The 24767-nt window shown below is 30.6% G+C and overlaps 1 protein-coding gene across 5 annotated transcripts in view; it reads right to left on the bottom strand.

Moving 5' to 3' along the window:
- The window catches only part of LOC113518751 (homeotic protein antennapedia-like), a 247630-nt gene that overhangs the window by 50782 nt on the left and 172081 nt on the right, over window positions 1–24767 (bottom strand). The window contains exon 1 of one of the 5 annotated variants that reach the window (XM_052892568.1): window positions 10315–11026. The exons of the other annotated variants lie outside the window; for them this stretch is intronic. The gene's annotated coding sequence lies outside the window, so the exon portion shown is untranslated. Of the gene's footprint in view, window positions 1–10314; window positions 11027–24767 lie in introns of those variants that run through there. 5 annotated transcript variants of the gene reach the window in all.

The raw sequence follows: 24767 nt of genomic DNA, 5'->3' as shown, positions 1-24767 counted from the left end.
ACAAATTTAACAAGAATTAAATATAATGGTTTCCAGTGGGAACCGCATGGAGGTCGACCTGACAATGTAATATACATTAACAGTAATGCAAATTACTAATAATCCCATACCTCCCTTCGTACGAGGTTTACATTTCGTTTGCAACCATTCTCCTATAGCAGATCTTACACATAAGTAAATTCCTTTTGAAGGTTTTTCTTATCAAACAGGCCAAAGGGGCCGCCGATATGTGACGTTAGTTGACGTGGGTGGTGATTTGAAGTCGCATGTCAGTACCGATCAAATATCGGCAACTTCAAATAAATATATTTAGTGACCGCGATATAAAATAGCTTATATCTATCTCCATTCCATATAGAACGTGTATACAAAATTTCATACTGATTGGTTAAGTTATTAAGGCGCTCTAAGATAAACAAACTCCCTTTCATATTTATAATATTATAGTAAGGATTTCTTATTTATATCATATATTCACACATATTATGTTTTTATTTTGTAACACTTTTTAGTAATCTATAGTTTTTATACTAAAAACTTGAGTTAAAAAAGTAGTATAATTAACTCTGTATCTAAGTGAAATATTACTTAAAACATTATCTTTAATAAATACTTGGCTACAAAAATACTTATAATTAGATAGTAATTGAATATGCTTAGTTTGCTCCTCAACTTGCATAGGCTGCAAAAAGTGAGCAGTAGGAACGATTATTGGCTTGTTATAGAGATTATCATAATTAGCAATTAGCCCCGTCTTCCATGTTAATTAACCATCTTTATCAGTGAAGATATTCCTACTTCAACATCACGTTTATAGGTTATAAAAAATGACCCTTTTATACCTATTTGGAATATTATTTCTATTTGTTTTTTATTACTGGCTGAAATTTTTTACTAAGACAATATATGTAATAAAAGTAAAAAGTAAAGTTTAATTTATATGGTGACACTAAAGTAAACCCTATTGATTTTAAAAAGAACTATCATAATTAGTTCATTAAAATATAATAAATAGTAAAAATAAGATAATAAATATATATAATAAAAAAATAATAAAACAGTAAAATTCATTTGACGTCTCTTAAAAAACAATGTAACTTTTAAAAAATAAAGCGTTCCTAGATTACATATCCGTTAAAACGCATAGATTGATTTGTTGTCATTAAATAGATTAAATACAACTATTAATAATCTAAATATATATTTACTATACAATTATTAAATATAGATAATAAATAATTAAAAAACCATAATTTTATTACTTTAACCACTATAAACTCTAGCAAATTTACAAGCTTGTAAATGTTATTTCAACCATTAATTTAATGCTAATACGTGTATTATGTATACAAAGAATGATGGATATCTACTTCTTCGAGGGACTAACATCTTTGACATTTCACAATATGCATTGTAAAATGTTTGATTTAAAAATCAAAACAAAAGAATTACCAATTCTGGTCTTACATCTAGCCTTGTAGCTTGATATAGAGCAATTAAATACTTGTATATTTAAATAAATAAATAGTAATTTTATTATTATATATATTTTTATTTTCGTTATAATTTATTATAAAATGTATAATACAAATTTAGACTTGTCCCATAAAAAAAAAACAGTTATTTTGATTATGTTACTAAGCTACTGGACTGATTTTATTAACATTTCTATAGAACCGAACTATAAGTATATCCTTTTAGATTAAAAAAAAAACCATCAAATATTTAACTTAAATAAATAAACCTTTCGATCAAATCAAATCGATTTAGAGTTTACAAAATTACGAGATAACAAACATATAAAAAATTCAACCAAACTAAGAAGTTTAAAGTTAGTTGAAAACAAAATATTTCTGTCTAAATTCAGAAAAAAATTAGGTATATTATATAACAATCGATTATGACAAATGCCATTTTTAACATATACGTCTTCATATACATGTTTGAAACAAAGATTTGGTTTTCATAAATACTAATGCTTAAGTCATAAATAATTTATTCAATATCATAAAAAATAATCTTTTGTTAAAAAGTTTTTATAACAAAAACTGAAGCCAATTTACATTTTTCGTTTAAATACAAAGATTTCGCCATGAGAAAAAGGGCTCGTGTAATGACTACAACCGGCGGCGCGGCGGCGCACGCGCAGACGTGGATTAATATTCAAATCGTTCGATAATTCCACAAATTCGCCGTACAAACGAGCGGCGTAGCGAAACCTATAATACACATTAATTTACCCGACTTCTCATGTCAAACCCGTAATTCACATGTAATTGTCTATATTTAGTGTAAATTTATCAACGTACAGTTTAATTTAACATTTTTCTCCGTATTGATCGAAGTATTTTATTTTCAACCGGTTTTCCTTTGTTGTGAATGGGTCATATTTGAAACCTGTTTTTCCTTTAGACTTGTATTTTTTTGTTGATTTTTAATGTAAAACGGAAATACAAGTCCGATATCAGATTAGCAGAAGCAAACATAAAATGTATACTAGAAATATCACTTTCATTTTCAGCTCATTATTTTTAATTACTATATTTATAAGTCAAAATGAATTTTATATTACAACCATACATCTAATGTATTTTAGTCGTATCATATTTTAAATCTACTTTAACATATACGACATAATTATATGGAAATTTCTAACGGTTCATTTTTGCAATAAATGATTGCCTGTTACGAAAACTTAATGAAGCAAATCTATCGTGTAATAATTTCTAAACTAAGATAATAATAACCTCGTGTAATTAATTATATAGAGTGAACAGAGTAGATAAATAAATATTAGTAATTGAAATCTTATTAAAATAGTATTTAATTATAATTTTTAATTAAAAAAAGAAATACGAAGCGTGTGTTGAAAATAATAATTGGCATATTTTAGTACTAGAATCACTTGTGTCTAGTAAATATGAGTTATATTCCAATATGTTATTAGTATACAAAAACTATCTCGTATCTTAACGAAGTCTGTCCATATGGATGAACAATAAGAACACACACGAGGTCTACACGAACTCGTATATCTTATATAAATTTACTAAGGGGCTTATTGACTGCTTATAGTCGTGTTTCATACATACTTATCATTACATGATTTTTTGTAGCATTGAAATTAGATGTGTATTTTTAGTTTTTATCTTTGAGAGCAATCCTATCGAACTAAATTCCATCAATTTAATTTGAGTGACGATGGAAGGCTCGCCTAACTAACTGCTAACTCTGACTACTCAATTAGGAATTACATTCGTGACTATATGTTTTTATTTATTGTATATAGAACTACGACTACTTCGTACTTTTTGCGCACGCATATAAAGTCGGAGAATGATATTTTTATGATCCTATAATTTTATTCAATCTCTCATTTTTACAACGAATTACAATTATAATTAGGTATGTAAGTATGAATAAATTTGTTCAGTAAATTTGATGTTATATATAGAGGTATATAAAAAAAAAAAAAACATCCACACATTGTACGAAATATCATTAACAACTGTCAAGTGGAGGCCCGCCCTCGGCTCTCGTAGTATAGAGCTGTAATTGTGATTCATTTTCTTGATAATAAGGGATAAGGAGGTTTAATGCATATTATAACTATTATGACTTTTTAAAACGATATGCAATATGCTCTGTCAGACCTGAGGTTAACCAACCCTCTTGCGGTCCCCTATATACTATAGTGGTTTTTTTTTTGTTGGGTGAAAATGGTATGGTAACCCCGCCTGCGCTAACGGGATACGCTGGCGGGGCACCAGTGAAGGGTGATAGATGAGGATGAAAACAGGCCAGTTAGCCCATCATGATGAATTCATCAGGAATTAACCATGATAGTTTCCATGGAGAACCGCGAGGAGGTCGACCTGGTTGGGTATATTGCTAGCAATGAGATTCTCAGTCTCCATTACTAACAATCCCTTTCCCCCCAATACTATAGTGGTTAATTAATAGCGAATTCGTCATAATGGGCTAACTGACCTGACTTTATCTTGAGTTATTATTTCTCACTAGTACACTGCCAGCATAAATAGATACCATTGGTGGGATTATTATTCTATTATTAATATTCCTGAAAAAAGAAATATGTGAACGTCGTGTGGTCCTGGCATAGAAGGGGCCACTCCTTCTTTTCTTGTGAGTGGCAGCAGCGTCTCTCTTAAAATATCACCAAAACCTAACTGCGGATGCCAATCCGTCCGCTAAACGTGGCAACTACTGGCAAAATCCTCTAAAATCAACTGATATGATGATGATGATTAAAAAAAAGAACTATTAATTTTTCTTCACGCTATATCCCTTAAAGTAGACCTACGTGTACCGAGCGTCAAATATCTCTATTCTTACAAATATCTCGCATCATCTACTTTCACTTTGTTTCTTTTTTATGGGCCATTAAACTATCTCTTCATTACGCATTAGTCTAAGGTAACATAAGTACAATATGACGTAAATGATTTTTTTATTTTATTTTATATTATAAAGTATCTATTTTACAGTTTAAATTATAAAAGCTCTTTAAACTACATCGTAAATTAGCACAATACAGAAACACAAAATTTAGGAAAGGTGATCCGTTATCTATTTGTAGGGTCTTAAATATTACAGAATCTGTTTAAGTTAACACCTGCATTGTAATCGCTGTTTACACTATTATATAGCCTAAGGTACGAGTAGATATATAGATGTTATAGAAAAATTGTCTTTAGAAAGCTGCTTATATAGTGTGACTATAAACATATGGATATATTTTCTGGTTGAAGGGTCTCAGGCATTCTAAAAAGTTCCTAAACGACAAAGCTGAGAGCTGGGATAAACTCATCTAGAATGGTGACAGATAACAGGCAATACTCATAATGGATGCCATAATCGGGCACGTACCAGTAAGGCAAATACTATATAAGATGGATCTATCTTCGGACACACTGTGCAGTTTGTGTATTGAGGAATCCGAATATATGGAACACCTGATGTGTAACTGTGATTCGTTGGCAAGTATGCATTTGATTCTACGGCTTATCTAGAACCAGGTGACTATAGATATTTTAAACCACGGGATATCGCAAAGGTAACACATAGGATCTATAAAATGAAAGAATTAGGTAGGAGAAGCACAAAACATTCCAATAGGTTGACGTGCAACGCAAATAAAAGATAATTTTCTGTAAAGATAGTTACCAAAACATAACCTTGTTTCACAAAAACAATGGAGAAAATTAAGATTATTACACAAAATGACTAAACAATTGCTAGTGATTATTTGCCATAAACTAGGGAACAACAAGTATGTTTCAAATACATATATTAATATAATTACTAATTGCATAATTTAAGTTGCTACACAGAAATTGTAAACAGGTATTAACAGTATCTATTTACAATTCTTGTTACTTAATATTATTACAAATTCAAAAAAGTGGATATAATATTTCCCTTATATATGACAGGAGATTTATTTAATTTTGACATTTACATGACCGTCAAAAGTTAATTAAAATATTTAATGAGACGCCAGTTCGCTAGTGGGAGCCGATGACATAAACAAATGATATTAAATTAACGACACACATTGGTGGGCGTAATCATTTTTGTCCGGTTAAACATTCTCTATAATATTGTTGATGTCGAATTAATCATATTCGTAAATAACATTTGGAACTATTCATATTCCGAGATATAAATACACGAAAAGTGTCATAATGAATATAATATCAACAATACTAACGAATATAGACATAGTAGATATATGAACAATACTATGCAGAATTTTCAAATTATTGTAAATAATTATAAAAGTACTATTTCATTTATTTAGCTTAAATGTCAGCTCCTACATTTATTTACGTTTATCACAAATTTCAATTTATGATTTCGAAGATTTGGACAGTTTATATTCAGTGCCATATTACGATTTTACATATTTAGATTTATTTTATGGAAAAATAACAAGAATACGTTGCCCATTAACATTTTGTTACGGAAGGGCTGCATACCAAATTAGTGAAAAAGATGCCATGACTTCTCTAATCCAGGTATGTTCAACTAACTGGTCGTAAACCACTAAATTTAAAATGCATATTTGATTATCAGTTAATATATTATAAAGTCACTCAGAGTGACTATAAACGTAATATATTTAAAAATGAGATTATTTAATGTATTTATTTAAATATACATTAAAAATAGGTAATTTTTAAAATAGTAAATATTGTAATAGTTATTTAAAAGTCATAGATACTAAACTTAGATATGTTTACAATAATTAAACATAACAACAGAACATTATCTTTAGACTTAAAACAATAAAAAGGTCTATAGATATATTCTAGGTTTAGGTAACACAAAGAGTTTCAAGAAATATGCAATTTTCAACAAAAGAAGTTACAGAGCTCGTAAGTAAACACCGACTGCAACATGCAAATTTAGTACAGAGCCAAAGATAGGATTATGTTATTAAGTCGAATCATGATCCACATAACATGGTATCTGTGATTGCAGCTTGCATCACTGATTGCGACCCACGGATGTAAAGATTGAGTGGTACTGCACTGCAGTGGACATAGAAAGTCGTGCGCGTAGTCACGCCGTATTATCGCATAACGAAATCTCCACTGCTCGACATTAAAATCTTATATTCTATTCGCTTTATTAAGGCAGTTTAAAAAAGCAGTCCATCAGATGGCCACTAGATACCGGTGAAAGGCACCGTTAGACAGCCGCTATATAGGAAGTACATGGACGGACGCGTTGACCATGTATCTGGATCAATTTATTTATATCTTTTTGACAGTTTAATTTTTATAGTCGACCCGTTGATTTATTCGGTCAAACGCACGTGTGAATACGATTACATTAGTTTTTTATGCAATTATTATAATTTTATATATATTTTTTAGAAGTCTCAGATATTTTAGCTGTGATTCAAAGGGCTTGTGAATTTTACGTTATGTTGCAAGTTTGCAACATGTACCTAATTTTAAAATTTTCACATAAGCGTAAGTAAATGGCCACAATGTCGAAAATGTAATTGAAACAAACATGTTTTGAATTATACTATAAATAATAATATAACCATACTAAAATATAACTAGTAATACTGTATTAATATAATTTCTTATAACTTTATTAGTTTTTATATTAAATTTTGAATCGATCCAATTCGCACTACGCGGTCCAATTCGTAATACTCTCATTACATGCTTTGTATTAAAATGAAAGAAAATTACATTTATACAAACTTTTTACCATTGCTACGACCGAGTAGAACTGGTTAATAAATGTTCTCGTAGAAATTTTGGGAAATCCTATACTTAGTGTTTATTATAGTGTTGAAAGTTCAAGTTCTGGAACTTGGCGGAACTTTTAATTCATACTTCAATATGTTTAAAACTTCAAAGCAGAAACTTACATCATTATCATAGTTGTCTTTTCAACCGACTTAAAAAAGAAGGAGATTTTCAATTCAGCTGTATTTTCCTTGTTTGTCACCTCATAACTCCATCAGTTGTAAACTCATTTGGGAAAAATCTTTATTTTTTTTATCTGAAATGATATACTTACAGTTTTGTTCCATAGAAATTTAAACAAAATTGGATCAGCAGTTCAATTTTTAGATCAAAATAACTGGTTTTGTCATAATTAAAGTCTGTTTTTTGTAATTATTATACCAACATACGTTAGTGTTGTTTTTAATTCAACCCTACATGGTTTTAATCAAGGCAAAATTCTCTTAGTTTGAATTTTTTCATTATTGGTTTCATCTTATTAAACTTTATTTACATATATAGAAGCGCAATATCGTAAAACAATGCAAACTGTATACAAATGCCTATTGAAATTTCGTAGATAGTGATTTTATACCACTATACCACACCATAGCAGTCCAATGCTGGATACGGGACTCTTCCAATAGCATGTTGTATCTTATGCAGATCAAGATATACCTTAGTATTATATAAACATATAGATAATAATATAAATGTACATACAGCGCGAAATAGTCAATATTATTTTTCATTATTAAAAAGTTCATATAGTTTTTGATACAATAATTTTAGTTCCGCCTAAACTTGGACTCAATAATTTTAATCTATAAGTCATAGTAACTCTAGTAAACTGCTATTTTATACCGTCATCATCATCTTCTTGCCCTTATCTCAGATATTTAGGCTCGGTATGACATGTTTTATTTATATTACCCAAGGTTTTGGCTTTGGATTTTAAAACCAGTCGTCTGCTTGACGCACACCCTCCTTGGGAGATTTCTCCTTTTTACTATTACATATTATAGCAGAATAAATAAATATTTTCCATTTATTACCAAATATTAAATAATTTTAAATATATATAAACCATGTGAATAGGTTATTCATTATTTAAATAAATGAACTAATTTTAATATATTTCACATTGGTACATCCTACCGATACTATTTTTAAATTTTAAATCTAGAGGTATCTATAGGAAAAAATAAAATTAAAGGAATTATATTATTCTTAATATGATAAGGTAAATCAAATATATTATACTAAAATTAATTGAGTTTTATTTATATATATTAAATGTATCCATATTTCATTACTTCAGTTAAATCAATTATTAGTATGATAATGACGGCTGATAAAGTTCGTGTAACACAGATATTATAGAATACATATATAGTCTATAAAATTTAAAAATACGACGTATGTCCTATGAATTCAGATATTTTCATGCTTGATTTTATTTTGTTTTAAAGTAAGTATAATTATGTATGTGAATGTTTATTAATTAAATTAAAAGTAGATTAGAATTTAGGCATTCAAAATAAAGAATTAGTCAATTTAATTTGTATAATAAAATTAATTAGTTCTTTATTTTGTATAACAATAAAATTAACATGCCCATAATTATCAAGGCAAATGTTACAAGACTGTTTAAAATAGATACATTTATTTACTGTATTACCAAAAAAGCTGTAACGAAACTCAACCATATAATAGTATACAACGTAACTATATACAAGATCTCCTTTGTCCGAAAAGGAAAAAAAAAACAGAGATTAATGACCTTTCTTAGGGCGGTGCCACACTACCCCCGCGCGGATCTACAACTCTATTTCGCTCTTTCGTCGACTCATTTAAAAGGATAACACCAAGATTTTGATTAATGTTCCAAAAACCTTCGGTTACCTGCTTTTCGGCGACTCCTATAAAAAGCCGACCGGTGTAATATAAAGAAAACAATCAAATTTATGCTTATTTGTGTTAATGTCTCTATTAATCTTAGTGACATGTGCACCTTTTTTTATAAATTACACATATATAAATATGATATTTATCGATTGTCGACATCTGCGTTTTGTTTTATTTGCATTTTTATATTTCCGTTGCATTATTTTTTTAAAATATCGCTGACTATAAATCACTATTTCTATAGTAGAATATATCTAGAGTAAGACTAATAGAGTAAGTATAAATAGCGTCGTTTCAGAACTTTTAATTTCTGATTTTATTGTCAAAATAACTTTGTGTTGTTTGTTTGTCGTTACAAAAAAAGTAAATTTGTACCTAATTCAATTAATCAAAATGTTCTCATTTACTTATTAAATTAATGAATTGACTGACAGTAATTAAATAACAGTAATTAATTGAATTGTAATTTAATGTTTAATCAACTTATTTATTTATTTATACTGGAATTTGATTATAATAGGTATATATTTTTCAAAACAAGAAAACTAATTATAAATCTGTATGCCATTCGGATATTTAGGTAGGTTGGTACTTAAAAATAAAGCGTGTTCTTAGCGCAATGTTTTTAGTATTCAAGGTAGATGTGTAGATATTAACAGGCATTTTTCATTATAACAGTTACAATATCTACTAGGTATGTAAGATAAATATAGAATGTATACTGAATCTATTGCACTCTACTATAATATATATTATAATCTCTAGAGAGAAAAAAGTAACCTATGGCAATAGAGCTAAATTAAAATTTACAGTATATAAAATTATATATACAAATTACTTATATCCAATAAAATTATAAACACATGTAATATTTGTTTTCAATTACAAAATAATTAATCAAATTACTTTGATTACTTAGTAAAACAAATTTTTTTAATTTTTTGTTATCTGTCAATATAAGATAAATATACTCCTGTTTATGTAACGTATGCAAATTTATTTATTTATATATTATATTACCTTTTACGTATACAAACTTGAAAAATTATACTATTGCAAAAAAATATATCGCGATTATTAATTACCTACTTAATTTTCATGCTTTATTATCGTATCTATTATTAAGACTCACCAGTAATGTATCCAAAATAAATTTTACTTAATTTTACAATTTTCAGTGTCCATATTTACAACATTGCACTTTTAAATCATGTCATTATTCACTTGTTAATAAATAACACTTTTTTAAAATATATAAAGAATCACTTTGCTTGACACGAACGTAAAGTGTTTATATTGTTTATACCTATCTACATTTATCACCTCATAGTGATATTCTATACTAAATTGTCATAATTGATTCAGTTTATTTGCATTCAACGAATAACGAGTTTACATTCGTTATGTCCATTCGACACCACAAAACCACAAACAATTTCTTAATCATACTGATATTCCCCGGAATGATGTCCAACGAGCCGCATCTAATTACAAGCATCGTAAAAACTCCTCGAGATGGGGCATGTCACAAATCAATCTACATTTCGGACATTTTCAAATTGGCCAACCAAGTTCAAGTTCGCGGGTAAATTTGTCCTCTATCTCTATCACTGTTTCGATGTCGCGTCACAACACTCTTCGATCACGTCTTTGTCACACGTATTAACGATGACAAATATTTCACGAAAATTACATCGGTCGCGGTATAATGAACGTCTGAACCCGCATTGAGCTAGCTGTCAAATCTACGAACCGTCATAGTCCGCTGCCATGAGTGGGCTTGCACACATACAAGCGTGCACGTGCAGCAATAGACACAAACACACTGACAAACTCCAGCGGAGCGCGAACGTACGGGCACCCTCACACGCAGACCATCATGATTCATACATGCTTCGCGTTTGTGTTGTGGCGGGTGGGAGTGCGAACATGCACCGTGCTTTTAACGCGGCCAGACGAAATGATGCCTAACTGCAAAAGGGAGTTTAGACTGTATGGGTTTTACAAAATGGCTGGTTATAGATGAGTTTATGTGGCTGATCACATGTGAGATTAGCGAAATGCGTGCGAATGCATATAGTGCTACGCTACGGATGGGCGGGAAACGTTATGAAGAGATGCGTCGCTGTTTCTACGATTGCTATCGAATAACTTCATTTAACTTAATGAAATACGAATAAATAACATAACGTAACGAAGATAGTAAAAATTATAAAATGTATGTTCATAATTGTTAGCTATTAAAAACACGATGTAAAAAAAAACTGTTAAAGTACTCAACTCAGTACTTCAATTGATTGCATGCAGAAAATAAGTAAATAAACTTCTGAAAATGCCTCGAACGGCGAAACTGGTCAATGTTTATAATAACAATTTGTTAAAAAGTACAGTTTTATACTCACTAATATAGCATAAAACACATCAAAACAGAAATAATAAAATTTAAGTACCTAGGTACTTACTTATACAAGGTAAAATCAAAACAATCGGTATCCTTTTAAGAGAGTGTTCCGCTAGTAAAAATAAACATCTGTCCGAAAGAAACATAGATCGAAATACATCACAAGTTTAGCTACCCATACTAACTTGACTTCAAATTTACTCCGTATAATTCAGTAACAAAATGTACAGTCACGTGCAATAATATGAAAATGCTTTAGTGTTGGCTACGTTACGGTGTTATTTAAACTATTAAATGAATAATACGATATTGTATAAAAATGGCATTATTAAACGTTGATATAAAATGATACGATATAAAATTGATACATTAGTCTTACAACAAAAATTACATAAAATTATATAGTTGTTATATAAAATATTAATTAAACATTTACATAAAACTATTGTGAACCGCATTCGTAAAAATATCTGCTTGAGACCACATAAACTACAGTTCGATATTCAGGTTGTCGTTTAGTGCCACACTTGCATATTGCCGCTGACGGGACGGGGGCCGTGCCAAATTGAAATACGACTTTATGTAAATCAAGATTGAACTGTTATTCGCGTGCTGAACACACGACTAAACAAATGATCAGTGCACACATACACGAACGCAATTCGCAAATCAAGATTCCGGCCAATTTCCGATTCGACGGTCTTGGGAACTTACCTGGAACAAAAAAATAAGTATCTTAAAATGTATACTAAGAATACAATGAAATTTGGTAAAATGTAAAACCGACCTAATTTGAAGATTATCAAACAATTTATAACTAATAAATAATTTTTAGTTAACATAATATTTATTACTAGCTTTTACCCGTAACTTCGTACTCGCGACCGTGATATAAAATAGCCTATATCTTTGTTGTCCATCCCATATACGTGAATACCCACGTGATTATTTAAGTGGTTAAGGCACTATAAAGAAAAAAACTCCCTTTCACAGTTATACCTACTATAAGTAAGGATTTTTAGAACGACACAACGCAGTATCTTTACGTGGCGTTCTTATTCTGCGGGTAATCTCGTATTTGATATATATATTTTTAAAAGCTTGTATTGTATTATAAAAATGATCTCTCATCATTAATATTTGATACAAAAGATAAATCAATATTTTTATAAAAACAAAGAAAAACTGTAATCTACATTCACAAGTCACACAATAATCGATTCACTATAGATTTGCCATATTTTCTTTCACTGATACTAAAAAGTGAATAATAGTGCTATTCATTAAATATTTATTATGTATCTCAGGAAAATATTTTCAAAAAGTCGTTGGTCTTATATCTTTGACCTGTGGCTTGCGCTATCTGGTTTATTAGTTGATATGAAATGTGAGGTCGTCAGTACAGTAGCTGATAAGTGGGTCAGTGCAACTACATTGAGGATTCTACTGAGGCTGGTCAAGTTCATCTATCTACAGCCCGTACATGATATATTTTTTCTAAGGTCTATGGTACAGTGATCCCTAACATAGAATTGTTATTTTTACATACTGTAAATATGTAACATACTAAATTCTTGCAGATTATTTCTTTTTTTTTTTAATTCTTTGCAAAATGTGCATATAGACTTTCTGCAAAGTTAGATATTCTTAATTAATGATGTGCACTTGTATTTGACTGTATAAATTCAAAACAGTCAAATCTGTATAAATTATTTTAATTTGCCATTTATCTTGTAATCCTTTGAAACTTATTATGTGTCGATTTTAATAAAATAACTAATTATGTATAATATTAAGATATCGTATTGAATATTTTAACATAAGTAATCTTATATATAATATGTAAAATATATATAAATAGTTGAGAAGCTACGGATCGATTTATCGTTTCTTATTTCGTATTTATATTCGTATCGTTTTTTACAATTAGTCTAGATTTTGCTTTAGAAAGAAAAGTATTGTACCTTATTTGAACAAGACAACTTTTGTCGGATCAGCTGCACTACGGGAGTGAACACTTAAATAAAATTTTTGTATACAAAAATAAAATATATTTCATGTGTATAATTAATATTCAATCAGACTGTGAACTTTTGACACATTCATAGATATAGATAGACATAAATCATTAAAAATACAAATCACGCAGAATTGTCATCGCCGAAACATACAATAAAAAGATAAATTGTTGAAATAGGTAAACACAATCAACATATTTTTATAAACAAAAGTTGAATAGAATAATTAATTAAAAATAATTTATTGTCTTTGATATCAACGAGACATGTATAGTATTTAAAAACAATATAATGATTAGTCGAAACGTGATAAATAAAGAGGTCAACAACTTTTATCGAAAGTAGACATTAACCTAGTTATTCTACTTAATTATTACAAACGTGAAAGTTTGTAAAGAACTTTGTACAGATGTTTGGCTGAAGATGCCTTGTTTAGAGGTGTGTCGCAAAACATGTATGAACGAAATGGCAGTCGGAGATTAATGGCTAATAAGGAACGTTGTAGAACTTCTGGTTATAGTAATAGCGTGTCGGTACATATATTAATGGTAGCGGAATGAAACAAAATAAATCTAATCAAACAACCCGGTTGGATCATTGTAAATTAATTATATTACAATGACTGAATTTATTTATATGAAATTTCGAATATGATACATTATAATACTAGATTAATACATATTATACTTTTTACCTTAATTTAATTACAGTTTATATCAAAATATACATCAGAAAATGTAACTTAATTATTAAATCAAAATTGTACATACAAGCTACAGACAGATGTACATCCGAAGTGACTTCATTAGCTTTCAGAGCACGGCCATTGTCAAACAAATTGAGAAAACCAACAACGACCATGAATGTTTACAAAGCAAAGTACCACTCCACGTCCATAATGAAGACGTAACAATTTTCCACGAGCCACGATGATATATCTACCGTGAAATTTTAGAAAAATACAACCAGACAACTTTTGAAACGCCCCACACAGAATTATTACTTTAATATATTTACCAAACACGCTCCTATTATTACGTTTTCATGTACTCGTTTATGCATAAATTAAAAAGTTGTCAGTTTTTCTTTTGTCCCAACCCTTATTTGGTATTCATATTTGATATTTTGATAATACAAAGGGACGCGACGCGTTTTGGAACGAAAACACGGGACGTTACGTTGATTTCGTACACAGGGAAAACCTGTTCTGAGGAGTATGCTAAAGATACAAATTGTGAAAGAGGCAATCGTTCATGCAATGCTTCTTATTCACAATATCTACAAACAGATATGAACCCTTTTACTATAACGATAGGTACTTTATTGTAATAAAGTGGCACCCATCACTTCAATTATGGTCATATTGAATGAAATATGAGTTAAGTGAGGGATATCAAAGGGCAAACCGGGGTTGTTTATGAAATGTGAAGTTTGAAATATGTAATGCAAGTGAGCGCCCTTTTTAATTTGTACCAAACTATGGACCGTAGCAAATGGCGCCCCAGAAATTGTGTTACCGGATCCCTTTTTTATTGATCCGTATTTCGCTTGCATATAGCTATATATTATTGGATAATTTGTGACTATTTCGTTCGGAATTTTCGTGTTTCTTATTGCTTCCGCAACGAATTTCGTGCGACCCAAAAGTCGAAATGATTGAACCTATCGGGCATTCGCCGGCAGCGGCCGACTCCAATTTAGTTTTTCGGATTAGATACGGCGAACATAATAACATAATTGCTCTAATAACAGAGCGAGCTGCGGTGCCCGCCGTGCCTTACAATTCACTTTCCAAATTGGTTTATTTTTTTTTACTTCTACTCAGACTAAAACTATTATGATTTATTATCAAATTTTCGTGCAGGCAAATTATGGCCTCGTTTTTCGTAAATACGCTAGCAACTTCACGTTTTCTCTTTTTAACCTGTACTAAAATTTGGCATTAGACAAGGACGCAGGTAAAACTATTGTATTGCTCGAAAGCCTCGGCCTTTACATGGCTCAGAGCCGCGGATCGAATGATTTATGACGTTTTTTCTAATTAACTCATATAATAATAACTTGGATTATCATGTTCCACGCGGATGTATATATTTTACTGTTGCTTATTAATATTTTAATTACAAGTTACGAACCCCGGAAGCGTTATTTTAGAACAAATTTGAAAAAGGCAAATGAAGTCTTTATCGTCTTAAATAAGGTTTTTTTAATAATGGAGTAAATAAAAATAATGGAGTGGTAATCTCGCTTTGAATTCACCACGATGGTTTTCAGGGGAAACCGTGTGGAGATTGACTTTATAATATAGTATACCCTTATTGCAAATAATGGGATTGCTAGTTCTCATTACTAATAATCTTATTTCCCCCCTCATAAGTAGGTAAAGTTGTTTGTGTGGTCCCGGCATAGAATAGACCACCCCTGCCTTTCCTGTGGATGTTGTAAAAAGAACTTAATAGTAGAGGGATGGGCAGTAGCGTCCCTCTTAAAACATCTCTAAAAGCCTAACTACGATTGTCAACCCTCCTGTCAGTCGTGTCAATTGCTGGCAAAACTCCCTTTATGAGGAAGGTTAAGCGTAAGAATATATAATATATTTTATAACTATGGTTTTTATAAATATACTTACAATATTAGGTACCTTTAAATTCTATATGAATTTTCTCCACATTTCAAAGTAAAAATTCAAGATGAATATTTGCTACATAATTGTAGAGATCTTACGGAACTCATGCAAACGAGCAAGAGACTGAAATAGTGCAACCGACAAATGTTCATGACAAGCAGTTGCATAATACATGAGAGCCGAGAAATATTTACATATAAAAATATTTTCATTGAAGTCACTCTGTAAACGGCCGGAGCCGTTTGGTTCATTAGAATAAATTAACTTTCGGTGTCAAGCTATTAATCATTAGTAGACGTGGGAATGGAAAATGAAAATGGATTTCAACTATATGTCAATGTTATATAAGTATGCGGGCTTTTCAAGGAGCTATACTTGTTTATATCTTTTCTAAGTACTATCAACAAGTTTACTTGTTAATTTAAGTAACTGAATACAAAACAATGCGCAAAAAGATATAAAAAAACAGGTTCCATCAATCTTCTAGATTACCCACAAGTAAGGTTATCTTTTATGCATTAAACTTGTTTTGCGATGTTTTGAATTTTTCAGAACGCCTTTAATTAGACAAATTACATCGTCAAAAATGAATTTTAACATTGTGTTAATTATATTTTTTTTTATTATTACACGATATGTGACCACTCTATCCTTAGCGAACACGGAAACAATATGGTGCATGAATATGATCAACCGAAAAGACATAAATTTTATTTTAAAAAATTGACAGTACTATATGCCAGCTCACTAAGTGTTTTTGGAAACTATGTTTGAAGGATCGGATAAAATATAAATATATTAAAATATAAAATTAAAACGATGTAATATTAGTATCAAATATCAGAGCCCTCTTGTGGTAAGAATGAGAATGCGGGCATGATTATTTTCTCTATATTATTTTATTTTTATTTTTGTACACTGAAAGTGTCGATGATTATTCCATCGTATGTGTACTAATTTCATACACAAAAGTTTATTAAGCATATGTATCTTTTTATGTATATGTATATTCGTACAAGATACATATTTTCAACCGACTTCAAAGAAAGAAAAGATGGGGATCTCAATTTGATTGTATTTATTTTTATGTTCTGTATCACATAACTTTGTTAGTTTTTAAATCAAAACAACTGGGTATGTCACAATTGAAGTTTTTTTTTTTTTTTTGTGGGACACAATCTTTAATTGTATATTTTATTGAGGTAAGAATATTTTACAGAAGATGCTCGTAAACAGTTATGTGATTATTTTATTGATTCACCTATGCATTATTGGAAAGCACAATGGGTACGTTAGTATGGAGCTTTCTAATTACGGATCGTAGTCGTGCCGGTACGGTATCGTGCCGAATTGCAAATCGTACGTTTCTGCATCCATTATGAGAAGAATGTGAACTGAGACCACGTCAATAATTCATGAATAGTAGTGAAATGTGCACAGCCGCCTTTATAAAACTACTGTGTTTACTGTATTTGTTATAGAAACATTATATCATATTCCAGATAAACACATGAGTGACATTTTAGCCTAATTTAAAAGTAACGTGTCTACACTTTACTAAACTCTATCAACCAGAAATTAAAGAGTATCGCATGGATATAGGTACCTATGTGAAATACATATAAATAACTCCACCAATAATTTAAAAAAGAATTATGATGAATCTTTTTCTTTATAAAATAATCAAAGAGAGAAAGAACTAATAAATAAGTTATATATATATATATATATATATATATATATATATATATATATATATATATATATATATATATATATATATATATATATATATATATTCTTTATGACCATTGACATAGGAGGCAAAGAGAGGCCCAAGCGTCGATGGTCTCTATCTATCCTTATGTACATAGTTACAAATCTCATTCACAAAAAAAACAATTGTTCAAATACCGTTGAGTTGATCGATCCAAGTCCGATCCATATTTGTATTTACATATTATTCGTCAATTGACTTATTAAACGACAATATACGTTTCTTAATATTATTTATTTATATTATACGTTAAGCAATTCAACATATAGTTAACGTGAGATCTTACAATGTTCTATCAGTTACTACGATTAAGTTGAATTTTAATACTTAAAAATATATCCATACTGGTATACGAATATTGATGCACAAGTTTATTTGCAAACGATAATAGCACATTTCTTAAAACAGGTATTTCTATTCAATATCACTATACGACCAAGGGTAACGCCGCGGGGTAGGTACAGTTAATCTTATACATATACAACAACAGTACAATAGATTGATCCGTTTTAAATTTCCCTTATTTATGAAATGTAACATAAATAGAAAATGCTTTGTTTGAATCACTACATCATTGTGGTTTTCCTTATATGTTGATCGTAATATACGACAGGGTACTCAAAAATTATAAATAAACCTAAAAATATATTATTAACTGAATAAGGTTTACTATATTACATTGTTGCAATTGATAAAGAATAGTACATAAGTTTATATCTATTCAAATATAATACATACGAGAAGGTGTCCTAACTGATCCAACCACGAAATAATTTGTCAATGCCAAAAACAATGTTGCAAATAAATATTTATCATACATATCTGCGTATAAGCGTATTATTCATGATCGTTGCCTTATATACCGGGTAATGTATTTGTGTATACGGATAGAGACCGCCACCGCCACCTCGCAGATACCGCGCGTGGTGAAGCGGAAGAGACCTCCGAGTCCGACAAAGGACTGCGACAATGAGCTCGCGCTGACATTGTAGGGTCACCACTAACGACTTTATATATGGAAAATACTATCACACAAAAAGACACTAAATAATATTCTTATAAAAAAAGGAAACAATATATTAATAAATGTTTTTCTGTACTATGGGAATAGGAGACTAACACTAGAATTACACAGGTTTTATTGCTAACAGATTTTTTTTTGTAATGCATAATAATGGAATGGTAACCCCGCCTGCACTAACGGTATACGCTGACGGGGCACTAGTGAGAGACGACAGGTGAGAATGAAAAAGGAGATCAATTAGCCCATCGTGATGAATACATTTGGGATTCAACACGTGGTTTCCTGGGGGACCATGTAGAAGTCGACCTGACAGAGTATATTGTTAGCAACGGGACTGGTAGTTCGCATTACTAACAATCCCTTCCCCCCGCTAACAGATATTACTTTGTACAACATTACTCACATACTGATATTGTTCTGTAAAAAAAACCTAATATGGATATGTCTATTATAAATTTGAGGCTAAGTTCCGTGATGATTAATGTCAGTTAAAATGTTTCATGGGGTTAATTTTTTATATAGCAGTAGCAGGAACAATAATAAGTGCAAATATTTGCATTAATTATTTTTTTAAATTGATAAAAAAGTATAATAGGGCATATGCTATGTCATGTTTTGAATTATACATATTTTGCATAACTAAAGTAAAAACAAACTATAAAAAGTTCAATGTCGTAAATCTATTTCTATAGTTTAAAATACGAGTGTCTATTAAATATAAGAAGTAGGAGAATACAGTATACCTACATGGAAAACTAGGCGAATTATTCAAATAGACAAACTGTAAAAACTAAAATATTATTGTGGATACAAAACACAGCATGTAAGTAAATAAATAAAACATGAACATGTCAGTGGCAGCCCTGTACAGCGCGTCCGACACAGCCGCCCGGACACGTTTCAGGATCATGAATTATGGCGCGAGCCGATGTGACTTTTCAATTTGAAATCATCAACCTGGAATTAATTTCATTTTTGAACCCCATTATTTCTGTTATCTACTGGTAAAATCGCAATATGCGAGTTTCGTGTTATTGCCGATTCGGCAAAAATATTATGCGGTGACGACTGAATGGGATATCGATAAATTAATTTCGCATTCAATTTTATATGATGGCTTTTGAATTATCGACAGATGGATCTCATTATAAAACTTTATGAAAAAACCGCAAACTACTTGATGTTGTAAAAAAATTACATAATTTTGTGAAAAAAAATATATTGTGTCTACGATTTAATCCACGTAACTGAAATGTTATATATGATAAAAAGGGAAAAGTTATATGTATTAATTTCTTCTTAACATCATCATCTACATGTAAAAAACGTGATTTATTGTATTATCAATATATTAAAAAAAAACCAAACAAACTCACTTTTTCACGCAGGAGTTGATCGAAATAGTATTGAATTAATCGATAACATAAATGAAGGTAAATTGTTCCGCCCTTTCGATCTATTCATGTCAACCAAGTACAAGTATTATAAGTAGATTATCTTGAAGCTTATAAAGGTCAAGACACAATAATTAGGTTCTATATTGTTATTACAGGCACTTATGTATCTATTAAAAGTGAAATGTGCTTGTAAATTTCGAAATAAACATGTTATAATTATAAAAAAATCATACTAAATTTATCTATCAGAGAATAAAAAAAAGACTTCCGGGGTGTCACAGATTTCATATGTACGACACAAATCTGTCACCAAATTGTACCCGCAGCTAGTCGTTCCCTCTTGGCACTGCTGATAGGCAACTGTTCTCCTCCAAACGGTTGGCTAGTCGACAAAAACTGAGCCGAAATAGACACACTAACGATAAATTTCATTCAAAATAAAACTTCACATCGTATTTTTGAAGAAACACGCGGCGTTTTATTGTGATAACCGGAGGGGTGTTCGATATTTTTTTCTACTCATGCACGAGGCGGGTCGACGACCTGAAATTCCTTCTAAAATTTGTGATCTCCAATTTAAATATCTCTAAATAGTGAGCAGTGAGTCAACAGCGAATTTTGCGACGTTTGTTTTTAAATTCAAGCTATAAATTAAACAGTATCAACTATTTTGCACGATATTGCGTCGATTCAGCTGTCTCATAGCAAGTTTTTTTTTAAATACGTACGGGAAATAATTTTTGAGTCTATTAAATATTGAAATCCCTTTAAATTAATCTTGAACAAAAATGCAATATCATTTTAATAATTATTATAAAATACAATTCAAAATATTTGATTCGACCTTTTTGGGTTTCAAAATTTTCAATTAATTAATACTTATGTAATCGACAATTATTATTAATTGACTATAGTAAAAAATAAGTTTCTTTTAAGTATAAGAGAGAATTATTATCTAAGAGAAAATTATTGATATTTTTAGTTAAATTACCAAAAACTAAGCCAAAAAGTATACACAACCTTATGTTAAAAAATCAAACATAACAATATAATAATAACCAATTAATATTGAACTGATGCATTATATTGAAGACAAGAAGGAAGCTTACCTCTTACATATAACAAAACATTCTAAAAGGGCACGCTCGAATCCCAGAAGAGGAACCTTATAACAAAGCTAATATTAGACAATCATTTCCTGTCAAAAGGGAGGTCTCCCCCTCCCTGACGGACGTGGGGAGGAAGTGGGAGGTCGGATGGAAATACCTCCTCGTCCTCCAGATTTCGCTGCGCCGTGTTCGAGTGTGAATCTGAATTTTTTGCCTTTAGTGTGATGAATGGATTTTTAATATCCTCACAGCTGTCTCCCCGCAAAGACCATTTGAAAAATGCTCGTGTTAATGACTAAAAACTTTAATGTTGATGACCGCAAAAGTGGTGGCTTTTGTATTTCTGTTTTCTTGGATTTCATTGTGTCATTGGACAGTTTAGCCTTCTTTTATATTACTTTGCAATGAACAATTTTGTACCGATTACACTGTTCACGAGTGAGTTATAACTTACAACAGCGCTACCTGACATTGTTTTAACGCTTGTTCCGCTACAAAAACACTGGAAAATAAACGTAGCCGTCATGTCGAAAGTATATAGCATGGACAGGCAACAAGACATCAGCATCCAGACGTCTCAATACACGTCGGGCCTTACATACGATCGGCAAAAAACGTGCCGGCCGACTCTCACGGCACGACTCTATTACGAGTCCGCCGCAAATAAATAAAACATGATGGGCCCTTCTCACGTACCCTCACATATAAATACATACATAACTTGTCTACGTATGTTAACAGATTCTGATTTGGCGTATCTGATTTGATAGGCTTTCACTGACTTGTAAATGTAGCGATTAACATTGTATTCATTATATTCATCACGTGAATTGTTTACAATGTTTCCGAATGAGTATTCATTAAGATTATAATCGGTTTGTAGAACTGCTGTAACTTGACGTAGACATTTAATTACAATGAAAATTTCTAGGATATCCGAACTAAATAATGCGTGCAAAAATTTAAATGTCACAGCTAGAGAAAAAAAGCTCTTGTTACGCAGAAAGTATGACCTTTAAAAGTGTCTTTAAAATAAATACCCTTAGAATTTAATCTATTATGCACGATACACGAACAAGTGCTTTCTTATAAATAACTAAATGTCAAATACTATCATCCCCATTTGATCAAATGAAAATACTTTAAGCGCGTGTAAAATAATATCTATTGATTAGGTTTATTTAAGTACGTAATTTAAAACGATAGATATATTACATGTTTCCTCATTTGATCGTTGTGACTACATTAAATTGCTGCAGATGTTTGCTTTTACCTGATGTAACTTTATGTAACATATATATGTTACATAAAGTTTTATAAGGATCACTTTTTGATATTTAGAAAGTAATTCAAAATTCAACGTATTAATGTAAACTACACGTTTTAAAGTTTAAAGGGGTTTTTTGCTAATTTTTGGCTAAAAGTGTCTCCTCCTGGCGTCGAGTGTTTCTAGGCTGACGTAGTTGTACATATTTGTTTAATTTTTCATCTATAATTTAAACCCCAGTCTTTTATTTTAGTACTTTTATTTTAAATTCCGATGCTAAAAGTAACTAATCTAACTTTAAACGATGAATGGGAAAGCTTGTTGCTTCATAAGTATATTATAAATCATTTTAAATAAATGACTCGTTCAAACAGTGTAGCTTTCGAATCTACTCTGAATAGAATTAGAATATATGAATGGGAGTAATACATTGAAATTTCGTCATTTTCATTGCAATGTATGTGGCATGTGCCGACTAGATCCGGTTAATAGATAGGCGACTCTTGCGCAGTTGAGACGGCATTAAAAAATATACATCAACGGCACTACATTAACGCGCTCATCATAGTTGGCACCATATAGACCACGCCCGCTGGCAACATCGAGAAATATCGATAGAGACAGATAAAGAGTGACAATCGGTTGTCGACAGAAAACAATGTCGATATTCATTTAGAACAATCTGTTATCGTAGCGTGATTTGATTCGAAGTGAGTGATGGCAGTGCGTCGTGCCACTGCGTGCCATGTGTCTACTCTGTAGCGTAATTTTTTATTTGTTTGTAATGGTAGTTAAAAGAATATTCAATAACATATTTTATATAAAAAAATATTAAATTCTACTTTTATAAAGCGTTTAATAAAAACATATTAGAATATATAGAGGTTATTAGTACAACAACGTATTTTTTTATTTGTAATATTATACTTAAAAATTAATATTAAATTGAAACTTAATAATAATTTAAAACTACTATAAATTATGTTGTAGAGGTTGTTGCTATGTTATTACTTAACCTGTGTTTTTATTATTGATCGGATGTCCTTCTTATTTATTCACCTTTATTATCATATCATCCATTAACTATCTCCACTGCTAAACACAGACTTCCCTCTTGGAGGAGTTTTGCTAGTAGTTGTCATGTTTGGCAGACAAGTTAGCAACCGCAGTTAGACTTTGATGACGTTTTATAAGGGACTTTGTTGTTGTCCATCCCTCGACTATTGCATTTCCTTAGTCGCCGCTTACGATATCCACGAGAAAGAAAGAGGTGGCCCATTTTTTGGTGGGACCACACGGTTATTTCTTTATTATTATATCTCAACAAACTTTCGACATAGTTTGAATAGAAAAAAAACATATTATACTCATAATATAACATTATTGTGGATATTATTATTATTTCAATCAATTTGGTCATATTTTACGATTTACGCAACTTTTAAGAAATGTATAGAAGTTTTCAATCTGATCGAATATTACATCGACAAGAAGCGAAACATCACTATTCCACGACTATGATGCTTTTTTTATATTATTGTCGCGGCTCTTCTATTATTGTTTTCGAATTTCGGCCACAAGACAGATGGCAACAGCGTCGGGGAATTCGTATTACAATGGTTGCGACAATCCCACATATGATCCCCAGGATCCCTGGCACGAGGATAGGTGCACGTCAGTACGGCTGTTGCTTTGCCTCACTCCACTTGGCACTTTATAACTTTTACTAGCAAGCAATGGAACAGTTTCTTTTCTGGACAACATTATGGTCGTTTCTGAAACAGTACGCATATTATATACAATATAATATAAAGATAATTTTATAACAAAATGATAAAGAAATAGAGCTATATAGAATATAAAAGTAGGTTTCGAACAGAAGAGTAGAATCTTAAGGATATGACGATTGAAAAGAACTTGTAAACAAGTATATTTAAATATTTTTATTTTACCACTTACATTTTAT

The sequence above is a fragment of the Galleria mellonella genome, unplaced genomic scaffold (genome assembly GCF_026898425.1).
Source record: "Galleria mellonella isolate WM207_F2 unplaced genomic scaffold, CSIRO_AGI_GalMel_v1 utg159, whole genome shotgun sequence".
NCBI classification, from domain to species: Eukaryota; Metazoa; Arthropoda; class Insecta; order Lepidoptera; family Pyralidae; genus Galleria; species Galleria mellonella.
The sequence above is the reverse complement of the archived record's forward strand: the minus strand, read 5'-3'. Positions and strand labels throughout refer to the sequence as shown.